At 33.6% G+C, this 17,608-nt stretch overlaps 1 protein-coding gene across 3 annotated transcripts in view; it reads left to right on the top strand.

Moving 5' to 3' along the window:
- Positions 1 to 17,608, top strand: part of LOC308636205 (lysozyme-like protein 6) — a 173,705-nt gene that overhangs the window by 122,190 nt on the left and 33,907 nt on the right. The gene's annotated exons all lie outside the window — the stretch shown is intronic.

The following is a 17,608-nucleotide window of genomic DNA, read 5'->3' as shown; positions in this document are numbered from 1 at the left end:
CAACTGATTCTTGACAAAACCACCATTAGTCATTTTAATGGGCATGTAATAGTTTCCCACTATGCTTATAATTTTCATCTGTATTTCCCTAAAGATTAATGATGTTGATCAGCTTTTTTACATGTATTGGTTGTTTGGGTAATCATTTTTATAAAGTTCTGTTTATGTCTGTTACCTATTTTTCTCTTTGAATGTCGGTATTTTACTTTTTCAAGTTTTTATATGCTGTCTTTTCCTTATAGTTTTTTTAATGTATGCTAGATAAAATTACATTGTAGGTTATAAATTGCAAATATCTCACTAAACATATTTACTTTTCACTTGAATTATACCTTTTAAGGAACAGAAGTTCTTATTGTTTATGTTCCTATTATTTATTATTATTCATGTATTTATGAATCAACCTTTTCTTATAAAATTAAAGTGTTTGGGATCCTGTTTAAGAAATCCTAGCATACATCAAAGTAATTAAAAATATTTTCCTATTTTATCTTCTGAAAGCTTTATTATTTTATTTTTACATTTAGATGTATAATTCACTCATTTGATTTTTATATATCATGTGGGGCAAGAGTCACAAATCCATTTTTTCTAAGTGGATATTCAGCACCATTTAATAGCAAGATGATATTTCTCCACTACAGAATAAGGCCATCTTTTTCATAAATCAAAGACCATAAATGTAGTGGTATATATGGACTTTTTAATCTGTTTATTTGGTCTAATTATCTGTCTTTGCATGTATACTATGGTCGTAATGCCTTTTATATGTCCTTGTATATGAAGGGTAAAGTCCTCCAAATTTGTTATGCTTATTTAAGATTGTCCTGGCTATTCTTGACTTTTTTTATATTTCCATTTACAGTTTATAATCAGATTTTAATTTTTCCCAGAAATTTTATCAGAGTTTTCACTGGATTTTTTAGATCTATTTACAGGGAATTAACAGCTTATAATATTGAGTTTTATAATTTGTGAAAATCATATGTGTGCTGGTACAATGACTCTGAAAAATATCACCATCCAATCTGTAGCATTTTCCAGTTTTCACTTGTAGATTCTCTCACCATTGCTGGTTCTAAGCTACAAATAATCTGAGAGAAGAAAAAAGCTCAAAAATTCCTGAATGAAGCAATCAGCTATCATGTGCTAAATTTAGGCTGTTGGCAAACCACTGAAAATGGTGCATTGCTACATTGATTTAGGTCAACTTAATTTTTCTCTTTTGTTAAATTATTCCTAGGCATTTCATACTTTTATGTAATTGTAAATATATATATATATATATATATATATATGTCTATATATATATATATATACACACACACACACATACACACACATACATGTTTTTTCTCATTTAATATTCTGATTGTTGAGAGTATATAGAAATGCAATTGATTTTATGTGTGTGTGTTTGTGTGTGTATGTGTGTGACAGAAAGAGTGAGAATGTGTGTGTTGTGTGTGTAGCTGGATGAGGTCTGATATTTTGTTTAGTATTTTTTCAAACTGGTTTGAAATGCACTTTTCCTATAATGTTAATGTTCTTCGGTTTTAATATATTCTGGCCTCATATAATTAATAGAAAGTATTTCCCTTTTTTCTCCTCAGAAAGTTTTTGTGTTTATTTGTATCATTCAGAGGTGAAATTCTCTAAGATTGATAATTTCTATATGGGAAAATTTTAAATGAGCTGTTCAGTTGTCTTAATATAAGGCTCAAGATTTCTGATATCGTCTTTCATTATTGCTAAATGTGTTTCTCCAGGATATCCTTTATTCTGAATATTCAAAGTACTTATATAATGTTCATAATATCTTCTTATTATCTTTTTAATATCTATAGGATCTATATTGATGTCTCTTTTGTTATTAGAGTTATTAGTAATGTGTGTTTTCTCTCTTTTTTTTCCTTTGTCAGTCTTGGTGGAGGTATTTATCAATTTGTTAGCCTTTCCAATGCTTGACTTTGATCATATATATTCTATTTATTTAAAGATTGTTTTCTGTTTCAGCATCCATGTATCTGTTGAGGGGCACCTAGGTTGGTTTCATAGCTTAGCTATTGTGAATTGAGCTGATATAAATATTGATGTCTGTGTCAGTGTAGTATGATGATTTTAAGTCCTTTATATATTGAGCAGAGAAACTATGCATCATGAACAACTACAAGAATGAGATCCTAATTAGAATGAGTTATACTCCATGTATGTATTATGTGTCAGAATGCATGCTACTGTCATGTATATCTGAAGAACAAATTAAAAATGTCTAAAAATATGTACAGATGAGAAAATACTAAAAAGTAAAGATTAAGGTTTTAACAGAAAAAGTATCACTTTGTCCGCATTTATCTCTTATAATTTGGGATTATAATAGTTTTTAAAACATTTCATCTTTTTCTACTTTTATTTTGAAGGAAGAGAAGTTCACTTAAGTGACCTGGAGAATGCCATGCAAAATATGAGAATAGAACCCATGTCTAAAGAACAACTGGAGCTAAATAAACTGCTTCCAATTACTGGTGGGCATTTCAAATATTAGAATAGCTTTGAAAAGAGAGTTTATATTACCTACAAGGGAGTTAGTATCAAAGGAGTGTTCCACATTACAAGTATAAGTAGAGTTGAGGGAGTTATGATTATGTTCTTAAAAATTTGTATTATCCAGTAGTCTATGTTTATTGTAGACCATTATCATTTATAATGTAGAGATAATAATAAGTATCCATAATCTCAGATATAACCATTTTTAATATTTATAAATATGTAAGTTGTCATTTTCATAAACACAAGACAGTGAATCATAATTCTTTCCAGCAGGGGTAAGGAATGTTGATGTTTACCTTTTATACTATTGAGATATATTGAATTGAGCCCTATTGAAAATAAATAAAAGAAGGAAGGGAGATGTAAAGGTATAATAAAGGGTTATAATAAAGGTTTGAGTTGAAAGAAATACAAGATATAAAAGTATTTTTGTTTTAGCCTATGTGGTATATTAACAATTGTCTCAGGTAATTAACAGATTTGCTTTACTAACAATTTCAATATTTTATTATATTTATTTTTTATTTTTAGAAGATAAAATTTTAAGAACAAATTATTTTCTGGTTTACATTTAAAAACTTAAAAAAGATTTTTGTATTACTTTGGCATAGGTTTTTATCCATGACCTAAAATACATATTTTCTTACAGCTAATGGGAAAATATATGAGTAGGTTGCTGAAATGTGTGAAAGCTATGAAAGGTGAAATTTAAATTGAGATTTAAATTGAAGTGCTTGTTTTTGCTTTTGTTTCTTCTTTGTCATTAAATTTGTTTCCTGTCAATCACATGTATATATTCCCATAATTAATTTTATTATATATACATGTCCTTATTGATTAAATATTCTTCAATGTTTTATTTTTCAAAGATGTTCTAATTGTCTTGGGATTATTTCAATATAAGTAGTGGAAACAATAAAAATAGGCCTAGATATCAAAAGCTGAAAGAGGCTAGTATAACTTTTTAAATTCAGTGATCAAATGAACCTTACTTTTTGTATATTTGTGTTAAAAATTATTAGATTTGCCATCTTACTGCTATAAATGACTTGAGTGGTTTATCAACTCTCTTTCAACATATGGTTTCTTATAAGTTTATTTTCAATATTGAATGTAAGTGAATAGGTTCATTTTAGTTCATTCAGTAATGAATATATCCTTTTTAAATATTTAATATCTCTTTATTGGGCTTTCTTTATTGATAAACTTCATAATGTAATACATAGATATTGACATTTATTATATTTTGGCTTTTATTTAAATTTTTCCTGTCTTTTGTAGGGTTACAAATTGAGGCTCATGGTATTGACAGTATACTTGGAAACATGGTGTTCAAACTCACACCTGAAGAACTTAATGATCTAACCCCAAATCTACCATTTGATGGTAAGTGACTGAGTAGCCTTGCGCCCTCAGTAGAATTTAATTTGAGCTAATGCTTTTTATAGCACTTATTTAGTTGAGATAAGAATAATTTTCCTCTTGATATGTTAAACTTAAGTTGATACTTTTCTCACCTTTCATTCATTTATTTATATAATTTTTTGATGAGCACTCTTAAAAAGCATATCTAGCTAGTGGCTAAGGACAGTGCAGAAATAGAGCATTTCTATCATCACAAAAAGGTCTTTTGAACAGTACTACTTTAGCTCAACCAATACAAGTCAAAGTCAAGGCCTATACTAGTTTAAGATCATCCAGAATGGGAACTGCCTATTAGTGTAAAAATAATCAACATGCTTCAGTGGAAGAGAATTCAGTCTTGTGAAATTATCCAACATGCAATAAAATATTACTAGATATATATTTAAAAATTCCTTCCAATTAATGGTGGGCATTTCAAATATAAGAATAGGAAAGCATGTGTTATAGTCAAATAAAGAAGATGAATCAATAGATCAATCAATCACTATGCCTAACTGAAATGGCATTAGTAGATACTTTCAAGCAGCTGTTTTTATGTTTAAGGACTTAAAGGAAAATTAAAAAGCAACATTTTCCACTTTTAGTTGGGTGCTTCTCTTGAGGAAATTTAATCACTGATACTTCTAGCCTGCCGTCGACATGCTGAATACATGCCTACATCCAGGAAGAAAAGAACAACCAGATAGTCATATGTGCTTGCAGTAATGCATTAGCAGCATATGGGGGACTAGTAAGTGCCACGAGAAAAGGGGTTGGGAATGGATAACTTTTGCTTGATCATCTTCAAGCTTGGATTGATGTTGTACATGTGTTGAGTCCATTTGAGCTTCTATAACAAAATAAATACCCGTGTTAATCAGCTTTTCATCACAGTGACAAAGATACCTGACAAGAACAACTTAGAGAAGGAAAATTTTATTTGACTCACAGTTTAAAAAGTCTCAATCCTTGGTCATCCAACTCCATTGCTCTGGGCTTGATGTGAGGCAGAACATCATGGCAGAAGGACAAGCAGAGAGAAGCTGCCAAGCTCATGGCAGCCAAGAAGCAAAGGGTTGGGGGAGGGGTGTGCAAATAGAATCAAGAGCTAGGGACAAGATATAATCCTTAAGGTCATACCTCTAGTGATCTACTTCCTCCAGCCATGCCACATCTGCCAATAGTTACCACCCAGTAATCCATTCATTTATTCTATCAAATGGATTTCTTATTACTTTTCTCCATCATTCTAACCACTTTCTTGTGCTTTTAGAACATCCTGAACACATTCGTACTTCAGATCACAGGTACGAATTGTCCACTCTTCCATAACCTTTCCTCCACATATACATATAGATTCCTCCTTTGTGTAACTCACAGGTCTCTTCAGATATCACTTACTCAGTAGTGAGTATGCTACTTAAAATTCTGCCCTCTTATTAGAGTAAAATCACACTTCTTTTTCCTTAGCCTGACTTACTTTTTTCATGTATTTGCTTATGTGGATTTTTATTATCTTTCCCTGAATATAAACCCTCTGAGGATAAGGACTTTATTTCTATTCCTTGATGTGTCCCCAATATTTGGAAAAATAATTTATCCTCAATGAATATTTGTTCAATCATTTATATACAGTACTTTGAGCCATCACTGGTTATCATGAATTATGTGATTAAGAGAAAGATCCTGCTGCTCTATGTTTAGCCTACTAGAATTTTTTAACATATGATACTTGGCAGCTTTGTATCTTGAAATCCAAATGTAAGCAATGCTTTTTATTATTACTTAACTTTTCTTCCATATCCTCAAAATACGAAGATAGCACAAAAAGAGATATGTCAACCTTTATTTACTTATAAATACAGACACAAATTCAGCAATAAAATGTTGACAAATCAAAAAATTACTGATAAAAATAGGGAAACAGAACAAGACTCATAAATTGGGTTCCATAAGAAAGAAAAACCTTTTGTATGACAACATACATGCTAAAGAAAAATTTCCAAAAGCACAACAAGTAGAGCACTTGGCTAGCATGCATGAGGCTGAGTTTGATCCCCAATACCCTGCCCTCCACACAAACGCTTTCCAAAGTCTAAATAGATGTTTCTTATGAAAAATAACCATGAAATAATTTATAGAATACATGAAACAGTCCTTCCAATGATTTAAGAACAAGCCAACCAACTGGCATTGAATGGGAGAGAATACAACAATAGATATTTGAGAGAAGAGGATATCCCTCAGAGGCCAGACTCTTACGAAGGGACTTTGTCTTGATCATGTAAATCTAAGTTTGTAGTAAAATACCATTTATTTACAGGTGTCAGATTCACAAATCTGGTAAAAGTCAATACCAAGTGCTGAGAGTGATGAGGAATAATAGGGACTCTAAGCACTGTTAGTAGGAATAGGAATTTATTCATTCTGAAGAAAGTGGGTAAAATCTCAAATTGAAGATATGCAGTATCTCCCAGACTCTCACCCTTGTCTACAAGGAGACATATAGGAGAATGTACATTGCAACATTGTGTATAGTGACCAAAGCTTGGAACAGATCTTAACATTTATCTGCAGAAAAATAGATCAGCATATGATGGCTTAATATTATAGAATTATAGCAGCTAAAGTGGATGAAGAAGAGCTCCAAGTTTCAACATGGACAAATATAGAAATATTTTACAAATTGAACAAATACTTCACGTGGCAAAAGAGGACTCATGATGTGATGTGTGTAAGCTCTAAAGTTACGCAAAACCACTTTAAGAGTACATGTATAACATGAAAAGTGCATTGGAGCTACAAACAGTACATTTAAGACAGTGAGGAGAAAGTAAGAGGAGGGGGATAAGGAAAATTTCACAAGATGATTTTGCTCTTTTGATACTGTTTCTCCCAGAAGCTGGTAGGATACACAGATGTTAGCAATAGCACCACAAAAATCATGTATCATCGTAATATCTTGTAATTTAACAAAGGTAAGAGAGGGATAATTAAAAATTCTTTGGCAAATTTACTCTGAGGAAAGGAAATGTGAACTTCTGTTCAGAAACAATTCGTATCTTTTAAATGTCAACATTATGTGGCTTTTCTCCCTTTGTTTTTATAAATGTTATACCACAACCATGGAAAGCTAGTTGTATAAATAGACTCCCCCCACACTCCAAAAATGCTCTAAGGTAGAAATTTGAATTTTACCTTCAAACTGACAGTATTTGTATCATTGGTCATACCCCATTGGCTTCACAGAGAAAATGATGTCCATAATGAACAGTAATGCATAGCTTTTTTTCACATTTATGGTGATTTCATTTTGCTTATGTTCCTCTCTTTTTCCCCCGAGAAGGGGCTGTTGACATCAATGAACTGGACACTGTTTTGCAAAACATGGGAATCCAACTCTCAGAAATGGAAACCAAAGACTTGGTAGAACACCTGCCTGTTGATGGTGAGCATGTAAACCTTTAAATTGCTCAAGATCACCTGAGAACGTGAGCATCCATATCATGTCCTCTGAAAAAATATATTTGCCACTAAGAAGACATTTATACAAACTTAGGAATGAACTCAGAAATGAAATATGATGATATTGTCTCTTATCATTTTATTAACGTATACTAGCAACTTCTTTAATTTTGGATCCAAAGAACGTAGAACAAGTAGATAGCAGCATTATCAGTACAAAAAAAAAAATGGGGAAAAAAGAACAAGCAGTTGGGTGAAAAGTAGCCTGACAACAGTCTGTAGGGGCATTCAAGCTAAAAACTAGGAAAATAGAGAAGTGCAGTTCAAAACTGGGAGATGGTATTAATATGAGAGACACATTCCATAGATATATTGTGTATTCTCACTTTCTCAGAATCGAGGGCTACAGAACACTCTAGCACTAAAGTGTGGAATGCTTCTCTATAATACTGCTGCATAATATCCCACTTCCTTGCTCAGACTCCATGATCCAAAGACCATATTCTCAGGTATCACCCTTCATGATCTAGTGGCCAAATCTATATACACTTAAAACTAATTTAGTGCTGAAGTACAGTGGATCATTGAAATTTTTGTTGTTGTTGTTAAATGAAGGAAACCATTCACAAAAAGACTACAATAGTATGATTTAACTTATAGGAAATGTCCAGAATTGGTAAATTTATAGAAACAGATTGATTAGATTTTCTTAATGGAGGTGCTGAGGTCTGAGATAGTAAAAATGTGTCATCATATTAGTTTGTGATCATGATTTCACAGTTCTGTGCATATACTAAAAATACTTCATTGTATGTGAATTATATCCACAACAGTTTAGTAAATCTACCAAAACAATTAATAATGACCTACTTGATTTTTTATAGAGAGGAGAAAACAAGGAATGAAAATTCCCCTCAGCCTAGATTTAATAATACTGAGGACAAATGATACTTTCTTCTGGACACTTTCTAGTACCTATTTGAATTTCAGTAATATACGTATATTGAGAACATTTTCAATGAGGTTCTTAATTATCAGAGTTTCTAACTTGCATGAAACTTATGTTTAAATATTTGTCATTTACAGTGACAAAAAGTGAAGAATATCAGTTTTACAAATGAACAACAGAGAGAATATCATTTTGTTATATGTCCTCCAATAAAGAAAAATGTAACTGAAAATCTAAAATACCTTCAATTTCTGAGTTAATTCTCTATATAACATACTTTCATTTCAATGTATGTTTTAATTGATTTAGCAAATAAATGTCAATCTTTTCATTTATAAAATATGTAAATTATTTGAGTGATTATTAAGTTAAGATTATTAACTTATTAATGTAAGACAAAGGAATAAGAAATGCAGGGAAAATCAGCAACTCCTAAATATCAAGTCTGTACATACAGAGATCATTCTTAAGATCCAAAGAAAATATTAATTAGAACACACAACTTAACGATTCTAATCCTTGTGGTTGTTCACAACATCACAAAGCTCTTGACATATCATATTTCATACATTAGATTGAAGTGGGTTATGAACTCCCAATTTTACCCCAAATGCAGATTGCAGAATCACATTGGTTACACATCCACAATTTTACATAATGCCCTATTAGTAATTGTTGTATTCTGCTACCTTTCCTATCCCATATTATCCCCCTTCCCCTCCCCTCACATCTTCTCTCTCTACCCCATCTACTATAATTCATTTCTCTCCTTGTTAATTTTTCCATTCCCCTCACAACCTCTTATATGTAATTTTGTATAGCAATGAGGGTCTCCCTTAATTAAATTCAGAATATTTTTATCTAAGTTGTTCTTGACATAATTGTGATAATTTGCTGAGCTAACATTCTATGTCTCTTCATTATTCAAATAAATATTATATTTATATTTTTATTTTATTAAAGTACAGGTAAAATAAAATTTATGCTTGAATACATCTATACTTTGAAATTATTAACTGTTTTCTTCATCATTCTTTTTGGCTTCTTTCTAAGGAGGAACAGTGAAAGTCAATGACATAGACACTGTTCTTGGAAACTTGGGGATTGAACTCACAGAAAATGAACATGAAAGTCTGACAGAAAATCTTCCACTTACTGGTGAGCATTGTAGATGGCACTGGATCTTAGAAAGGAAATGACATTGTGTTTACATAAGGAAAACTATATTAACTAGTAATATTTTGTGTACAAAGAATCGTTTTGCAAAAATAAGGGAGAAACAATAAGAACATAATATGTATGATTTAGGGTGTTAAAAAATTTGTAGACAAAACAAATTTAATAGTGTTAACATTAAACATTAAAGGATTCACAAACTGGGCAGCACTCAGAACCAGAAGAGCTTCAGTAGGTGAGCAGTAGGCTTTTAAACACTGAATGCAGAAGCGAAGAAACTTTACCTGATTTGCTACAGCTAAGCATTTGCCTTACTTGGGTGTGATTCTTATTTACATAACTGATGAAAATTGTAATTGGCTTAAGTTTGATTTAGCTTGGTGGTTTTTCTTTCTAAATTCGATTAGTTAAAATGAATACTTGTAAGTTGAGTTTCAGTTACTTGTTTAAGGGTTCTAGGCATGGAAACGACCTTAGGCTAATGGCCTCCTGCTTATTTTACTTTAATAAGAGTAAGCTAAGTTTTTATTTTAAAACAATTAAATTCAAAACACATCATGCTGGAACACAGTTGACTAATTCTCTCTTAAAAGTTTAAGGGTGAGAATATTTTTGGATGGTGAGCAGTGGCTCTTCTCCATTTAGTGATATAGGAATTCAGATTCCTTACAAGTTGGAGTCGCTTTCTAGGGTCTTTTCATTGCTTGTATCTGACTGATGGGATAGAAAAGATACATGATGGAGGGATATGTGATATACATAATTTATACAACTATCCCTTTGCTTAGATTTATTCACATGGCTATATCTAATGCAAAATGTGTTAGAAGTGTAGTATCTGGTTGGGCATCCAATTCCATTTACAATTCTACATTATGAAGAAAGCAGGCATTTTGATGGATCATTAGTTGCTTTTTTGCCATAGAACCTATCTCTTAATTTTCATATATGAAAAAATAAGAATAGGGCATATCTCTGTTTTGGAAATCTATAGTCATTAACTTCTTCCCTCCTGTGTTCTTTGCATTGCCTAGAAATGCAGAAAGTATTCAAGACTACTATCAAATTAGAAAATGCATATGGAGCACAATGAGAATATTTAAATAAACAATGTCCTTACTAACAGTCATTGCTCAATCAATCTCTATAAACTTCAATGACCATTATTCATTTTATTTGTACACGTTTACCCAGGGAACTTTTTTTCATAATTATGTCTATGCTGAAGACTTCAATATCAGCAGTTTAAGGTTTGCCCTGAATAGAAGATCAATGTATCAAAAGCTCTTATTGATGTTTTCTTATTTTCACCATGTTTAATAATTTTCTGCCAAACATTGATTTTTCTCTTAGTAGGCCGAATTATTGTTTTCACATGAGTTAGAATGTTTTATGTCACCTTGCACTCATGCACCCTCTCTGCTTATATCCTATTAATTATTAAATGAAGTAATCTCTAATTATAGATTATTTCCTTTAAAATTTATTATTTTGAGCTCTCAGAATGTTATACTTAAAATATAAATATTACATTTCTCTGCTTGAATCACTTTAATGACTTGCCTTTGACCACCCTACCCCCGCAAAAGTCCAAGGTTTCTAGCCTAAGACTAGGATTTTGAAATTTCTCTTATATTAGGTCTTGATATCCATCCTTTGTTATTATTTCCTGTCTCTCACTTTGCCTCACTGTCACTAAAATATCTGTCTTCCCTGTTGGATATGAGTGGCATTCCAGGATATTAATATAAATCTCACCTTACTCAATAAGTGGAAAATTTCTCCCTTCATTTCTTTGATAACAACTATCAATTGAGGTGTCTTTTCTCTCCATGAGACTCTGATATACTTGAAGGTAGAGATTATGCTACTTTTAGCATCCTCTGTATTTCTTCTCTATGTATATTATAGTACCTTTCTTTTAGAAGTCTATAAAAGTTTCTTTTACAAGTGAATAAATGCTGTTTGTCTAAAAACTTTTGCCACATCATCTTATTTTTTTAATATTTATTTTTTAATTGTAGTTGGACACAATATCTTTATTTTGTTTATTTATTTTTATGTGGTGCTAAGGATTGAACCTAGGGCCTAGCACATGCTAGGCAAGCACTCTGCCAATGAGCCACAACCCCATCCCCCACATCATCTTATTATATATCTTCTCTCAGCTCAATCTACACCTAGCCACAAGCATAGTCATGCATATAACTTAAAAATTTATACTCTTGTAAAAAGACTCAGCCTCAACTCAGGGTTAACCTTTCAACTTCTGTGTTATCTCCCTACTTCAGTCTCATGTTCTTCAAGTCCTAGTCACTTCTTAGATTATTATTTACTATAATAGTGTGATTCATTATCTTATTATATTAAAAATGCCCATCTAGAAATTTTATGAAGTTCTCAGGAATAGGGGTTTCAGTTCATATAAACAACCTTCCTCTTGAATGTTTATATTAATGGATTTGTTTGCACTAGATAAAACTTCCCTCTGTCTAGTTTTTAGGTATAACCATAGGATTTAGGGGAAGCTCTATGATGTGAAACCAGTGCAGTTGGACATAAGCACAAAACATAAGCACAAAAGAGTGCTGTGTTCGGGGCTTTTTTTTTTTTTTTTTAGATTCAGAGATGTTTATTAACTTGCTTAAGGGTACGGGATTTCTTATACTCAGGGCCAGAATTATAATTCAAATGTTTTACCATATAGTTCATTGCTCTGTATGTGGGATAGAAAGAATGATTTTTAAAAAATTTTACCAAAAATTCATGCCACATCAAATGTTGATATTATAACATTAAAATTTTGAAACATTATGTTTCTTATTACTACATAATAGCAAAATTGCATAATGTAAAATAGTAACATTACAATTTATATAATAAAAAATAGAAAAACACACAAATACAAAATTCCATATATTTCAGAAACAGGTTGAATGAAGCCTTTGTATCTAGTATTCTTCCTTGATTTTATTAGCAGACAGTAAAACATAATCTGCATAGAAAGAATAAATTTGTCTTTCCTGCATATACAGTGCTCAGAGTAGATGTTAAATAAATATTGTCTGTTAAATGAATGAATCAATTAGGAAGGGGGGTGATTTGTAATATCACTGACTCTTATATACCTCACTTAATTCTAGAAGGGACAAATGCTGGCGAGGATGTGAGGAAAAAGGTACACTTGTACATTGCTGGTGGGACTGCAAACTGGTGCAGCCAATTTGGAGGGCAGTATGGAGATTTCTTGGAAAGCTGAGAATGGAACCACCATTTGACCCAGCTATTCCCCTTCTTGGACTATACCCAAAAGACCTAAAAAGAGCATACTACAGGGACACAGCTACATCAATGTTCATAGCAGCACAATTCACAATAGGTAGACTGTGGAACCAACCCAGATGCCCTTCAACAGATGAATGGATTAAAAAAGGTGGCATTTATACACAATGGAATATTACTCAGCATTAAAAAATAACAAAATCATGGCATTTGCAGGGAAATGGATGGCACTAGAGCAAATTATGCTAAGCGAAGTTAGCCAATCCCTAAAAAACAAATGCCGAATGTCTTCTCTGATATAAGGGAGGTGACTCAAAACAGAGTAGGAAGGAAGAGCATGAGAAGAAGATTTCCACAAAACAAGTTAAAGAGGAGGGAGGGAAAGGGAGGGAGAAGGGGAATTGTACGGAAGACAGAAGGAGACCCTCGTGGGTTCACAAAATACATATACGATGGTGTGAGGGGGAAGGGAAGAAAAAAAAGAGAGAGATAAGTGTCACAGTAGAATGGGTAGAGAATAGTGATGGGAGGGTAGGGTAGGTTAGGGGGGGATAGGGATGGCAGCAGAATACAACTGACACTAGGATTGCTGTATGTATACACATGGATGTATAACCAATGTGATCCTGCAATGTGTACACGTGGAAAAATGAGAATTCATACCCTATTTGAATCAAATGTATGATATGTCAAGATCATTGTATTGTCTTGAGCAACTAATAAAAAATATTATTTTGCCAGATCAAAAAAAAAAACTCTGGGCTTAATACTCTACATTTGCCATCTTGAAATTCTTCTTGAGTTTATTTGAATTTTTGTTTCCTAATTGAAGTCTAATGGGGAAAAAGAGCATAGGTGCAGCTTAGAGTCTTGTCTCAGGCAGGTTCCTGCCCTATTGCTTCCCAGGACAGACTCTGGATCAAATATTCCACACCTCTTGGAACCTCAGACTTACCTCCCTTTCACTGCCTTTACTCATAACCACTGCTATCTGGTTTTATCAATTCTTCCTGATACTGAAACAGTACCATGTTTCCGTAACTCTCTAGTTCTAACTATTGATTCCTTTCCCTCAAATATAGAAGGTGAAAATATTTATCCAAGCTTTATGAATTTGTTGATAATGAAAGATTGAAAACACTTATCATCAGCCATTCCAAGTTAGCAGTTGAAATACCTTAAGAAAAAGTATTCAAGATTAATGAAAAATGGGGTCTCTGTTTCAATGTAGATCTTAGAAAGGACTTTGTGTTTGCACTAGAAGTAAGGGTTGCCAGTGACCAGTCCACCATCACTAGTCTATTCTTCCATTCTTACAAGTGTAAGTCTTAGGAAAAATTAATTTTCTTAGCCAATGTTCTCCCTACCATCAATGATTTTGTAATCATTGTATATGATTTTTTTTATTGATTCAGATTTAAATTGTGGATGGACTCTTAATTCTTTTTTAAACTTGTTTTAGTTGTAGATGGATACTATACCTTTATTCTATTTATTCATTTTATGTGGTGCTGAGGATCAAACCCAATGCCCCACATGTGCAAGGCAAGCACTCTGGCACTGAGCCATAACCCCAACCCCTGGACTCTTAATTCTTAATTTGGCTTTTTTACCTTCTTATTATTTTGCCTTATTCTAATTATGATTTTTCTTACAGCTAATGGGAAGGTTGATCTCAGCGCATTGCTGGATGTAGTGGAAACTATTACAGGTTAGTTACCATAAATATAATGTCTTAATTTTTATACTAAATTATATTTTATACAGTACTATTATTTTTCATTGCATTTTTCTTCTGTCCCCTTTCCTCTATATTAATGAATATCTGCCTACAATTGTAGTTTAAAATATCTTCATTTTAGTGCTATCTCAGTACAAAATTCTGATAGCAAATTCTTTTGTGTCTGGGATATTATATTTGCCAATAGATAATCACTATTCCTGATTTCTAAAAACAAAATTTAAATTAGTAAAACAAGTTTTATAGCAATCTGTTATCATGAAGAGGATAGAGGGAAATAGTATCCTAATAAAGTAAATGTATACCTACAATATCCCAATTTACATTATAGAAACTGAATCATTCTTTATTACTAAAGAAAAATTTTATTTCTACCACAATTAATGAGAATTATTAACAGTTGGCATATTTGTGTGATATATGATCATATAATTATTGAATCTAGATTTGTATTAATATCAACATGTTTTTGAATGTATAACATATTTCTCTATACTAATGTGTGTTCATTTTTGTATGTTGAAGGAGAAGAAGTTGATGTCAGTGATGTGAAAAATGTTCTGGAAACAATGGGAATAACTCTCACAGATAAAGAATATACAGAGCTGGCAAAAAATCTACCAGTTAATGGTAAGCTTTTAAATATTAATATGGTGCTGAAGGCAGTATACATTTTTGTTTTGTTTATGAGAAGATCTATATACTTTCTAATATGACAGCAAATAAAAAATACTTTAAAATATCATTCAGAATGAAATTTCTCATGCTAATGTAATTATCTCTCTATATATACAGATAGATATAATGTAGGGTGTAATTTGTTAACATGAATTATTGGGGGCTTCTTGTGACTGCACCTGTAGTCTGAGAGGGAAAAAGGGAAGAACGGGATTTTTTAAAAGGAAGTCTAGACTAAAAAAAAAAAAAAATTAACATGAATGAAATGATCCAAATTTATACATTTTACATTTATGTAAAGTTATATAAGTGAAATGTTATTTATAATTTTTTTTTAGAGAGAGGGGAGAGAGAGAGAGAGAGAGAGAGAGAGAGAATGTTTTAATATTTATTTTTTAGTTCTCGGCGGACACAACATCTTTGTATGTGGTGCTGAGGATCGAACCCGGGCCGCACGCATGCCAGGCGAGCGCGCTACCGCTTGAGCCACATCCCCAGCCCTATAATTTTTTTTAAAAAAATGGTTAATCCAACTTCACCTTAAAGATAATTATATATAAAAGTAAAATAACATTAATTATTTAAGACAGGAATATATCAGACTATTCAGCTTTTGTATATGCTCAAAATTTTTCTTAATGAATACATTGAGATGATTTTTTAAAAAAAGAGTTCTGGGAGGGGGCAAGATGGTGGATTAGAGTGAGGCAGCATTTCTCCTAGCTCAACTACCCAGAACTCAAACAGTAAGAATACTGCCCCCAAGGCTTAGAGTGAAAAATCCTGAGGCTGGAGGGGCATTATGCCCTAGCCGAACTAGAAACTTGTTTAACTCATTAAATGCATCTAAAAAAAAGTCTCTGTGTTTAAAAATAATTTGTGAAGAGCCCATCCAGGACCCATCTTGGGACTGCAATGTAGCTGAATCAATGGAAACTGGAAACCCAGATCTGTGAGTTTGCAGCTAGGTCTGCATGGGCCTGTCTAAGCCTAGCAAGGACTTGGCTGGGCCTAGCAAATCTGTGAAAAGTCAGAAACTGGGAGCATTTTGCCCTGGGTGTACGCAGGTTGGAGAGACTGGAGAGACCCTGGCTCTCCCCAGTCCTGTGAGTCCTGTACCTCATGGGGCCAGCTATAGTGGGTCAGAGGTTGGAGGGGTGGGTGTGAGGATACTTGGCTCTTGGCTTGCCCAGCCACCCAGTCTGACATCCACTGGGTTTCCAGGGGCCCACCTGGGCCAGCACTCACCAGGCCCTTGCACCAAGCCAGACACAGCTTTGCTGCCTATCTACAGGACTTGTCACCCAGCCCTGATCTGCCAGGCTAGATAGGCCTACCAGACATGGCCAGCCACTTCACCACCCAGCTGTTGCACAGCCTGCCTGGCCCACCACTTCACAGCCAGGCCACCATACCCAGCTCACTGCTTGGCTACCTGACCTTCCCAACCTGATTGGCTTGATCTGCCCAGCAGGCTGCTACACCACCTAACCCAGCCAGCTGCTTCATTGCCTAGCCACAGCCCAGCTTGCTGGACATGCCAATTTGCTGCAAGGCCCGCATCCCCCAGCAGCAGCTTTGCCAATGACCTGCAGCCTAGCCCACCCACACTAATTTCCCAAGAAAGGAAATTGGGAAGTCTCAATCGCCAACCTTCAACTCAGTGAGCAACAGAGTAAAAAGGAAGGACTTGATAGCCCACGGCCCATACTCCCATGTTCATTTCATACCTAAGAAGAAGAAACAAAAAAGAAAATCAGTTGGGCACAGACAGTGAACACATATGCTCACTGACTATTTTGTCCAGTCTAGTGGAAACAACTTCTTAATTTTCTTAACATTTCACCAACAAGATTTTTCTTCCCCCCCCCCTCATTGTTGCTTTGTTTTGCTTTTTGGTTTTGGTTATCTATTAGGTTTCTGTTTTATTTGAATGTGTACTGATACACACACACACACACACACACACACACACACACTTGTCTCCCTTTCCTCATTTCTTACTTTTTTTTTTTTAGATATTGTTTTCCCATCCTCTGTATTTTGAGGGCTAGTGCCGCAGTCTTGGCTGGGCACAGAATCACAAGCCACCATACAACTTTGTAGATTCAAACAGCAATTCTTTATTCCTGAACTCACACCGGCCTCCACACACGTTCTGGGGCAATCCCGTTCTCCTGCCACCCAAATCACCTCCTCCAGGAGGCTTTTCTTCCCATATCCTTTCAGAATCTCACGGAGCTCAGGTAGCAGGAACGCCCTAATCCCGGCAGCAATAATCTTCAACCTCCAACTTCCCTAAAACCCATATAGTCTTAAACTGGGAACGCCTTAAATTTGACTTAAACCGGGAACGCCCTAAA

Source organism: Spermophilus citellus (assembly GCF_964194105.1).
Source record: "Spermophilus citellus genome assembly, chromosome: 17".
In the NCBI taxonomy this organism is placed as follows: domain Eukaryota; kingdom Metazoa; phylum Chordata; class Mammalia; order Rodentia; family Sciuridae; genus Spermophilus; species Spermophilus citellus.
Note: the sequence above shows the minus strand (reverse complement) of the source record. Positions and strands in the feature narration are given on the sequence as shown.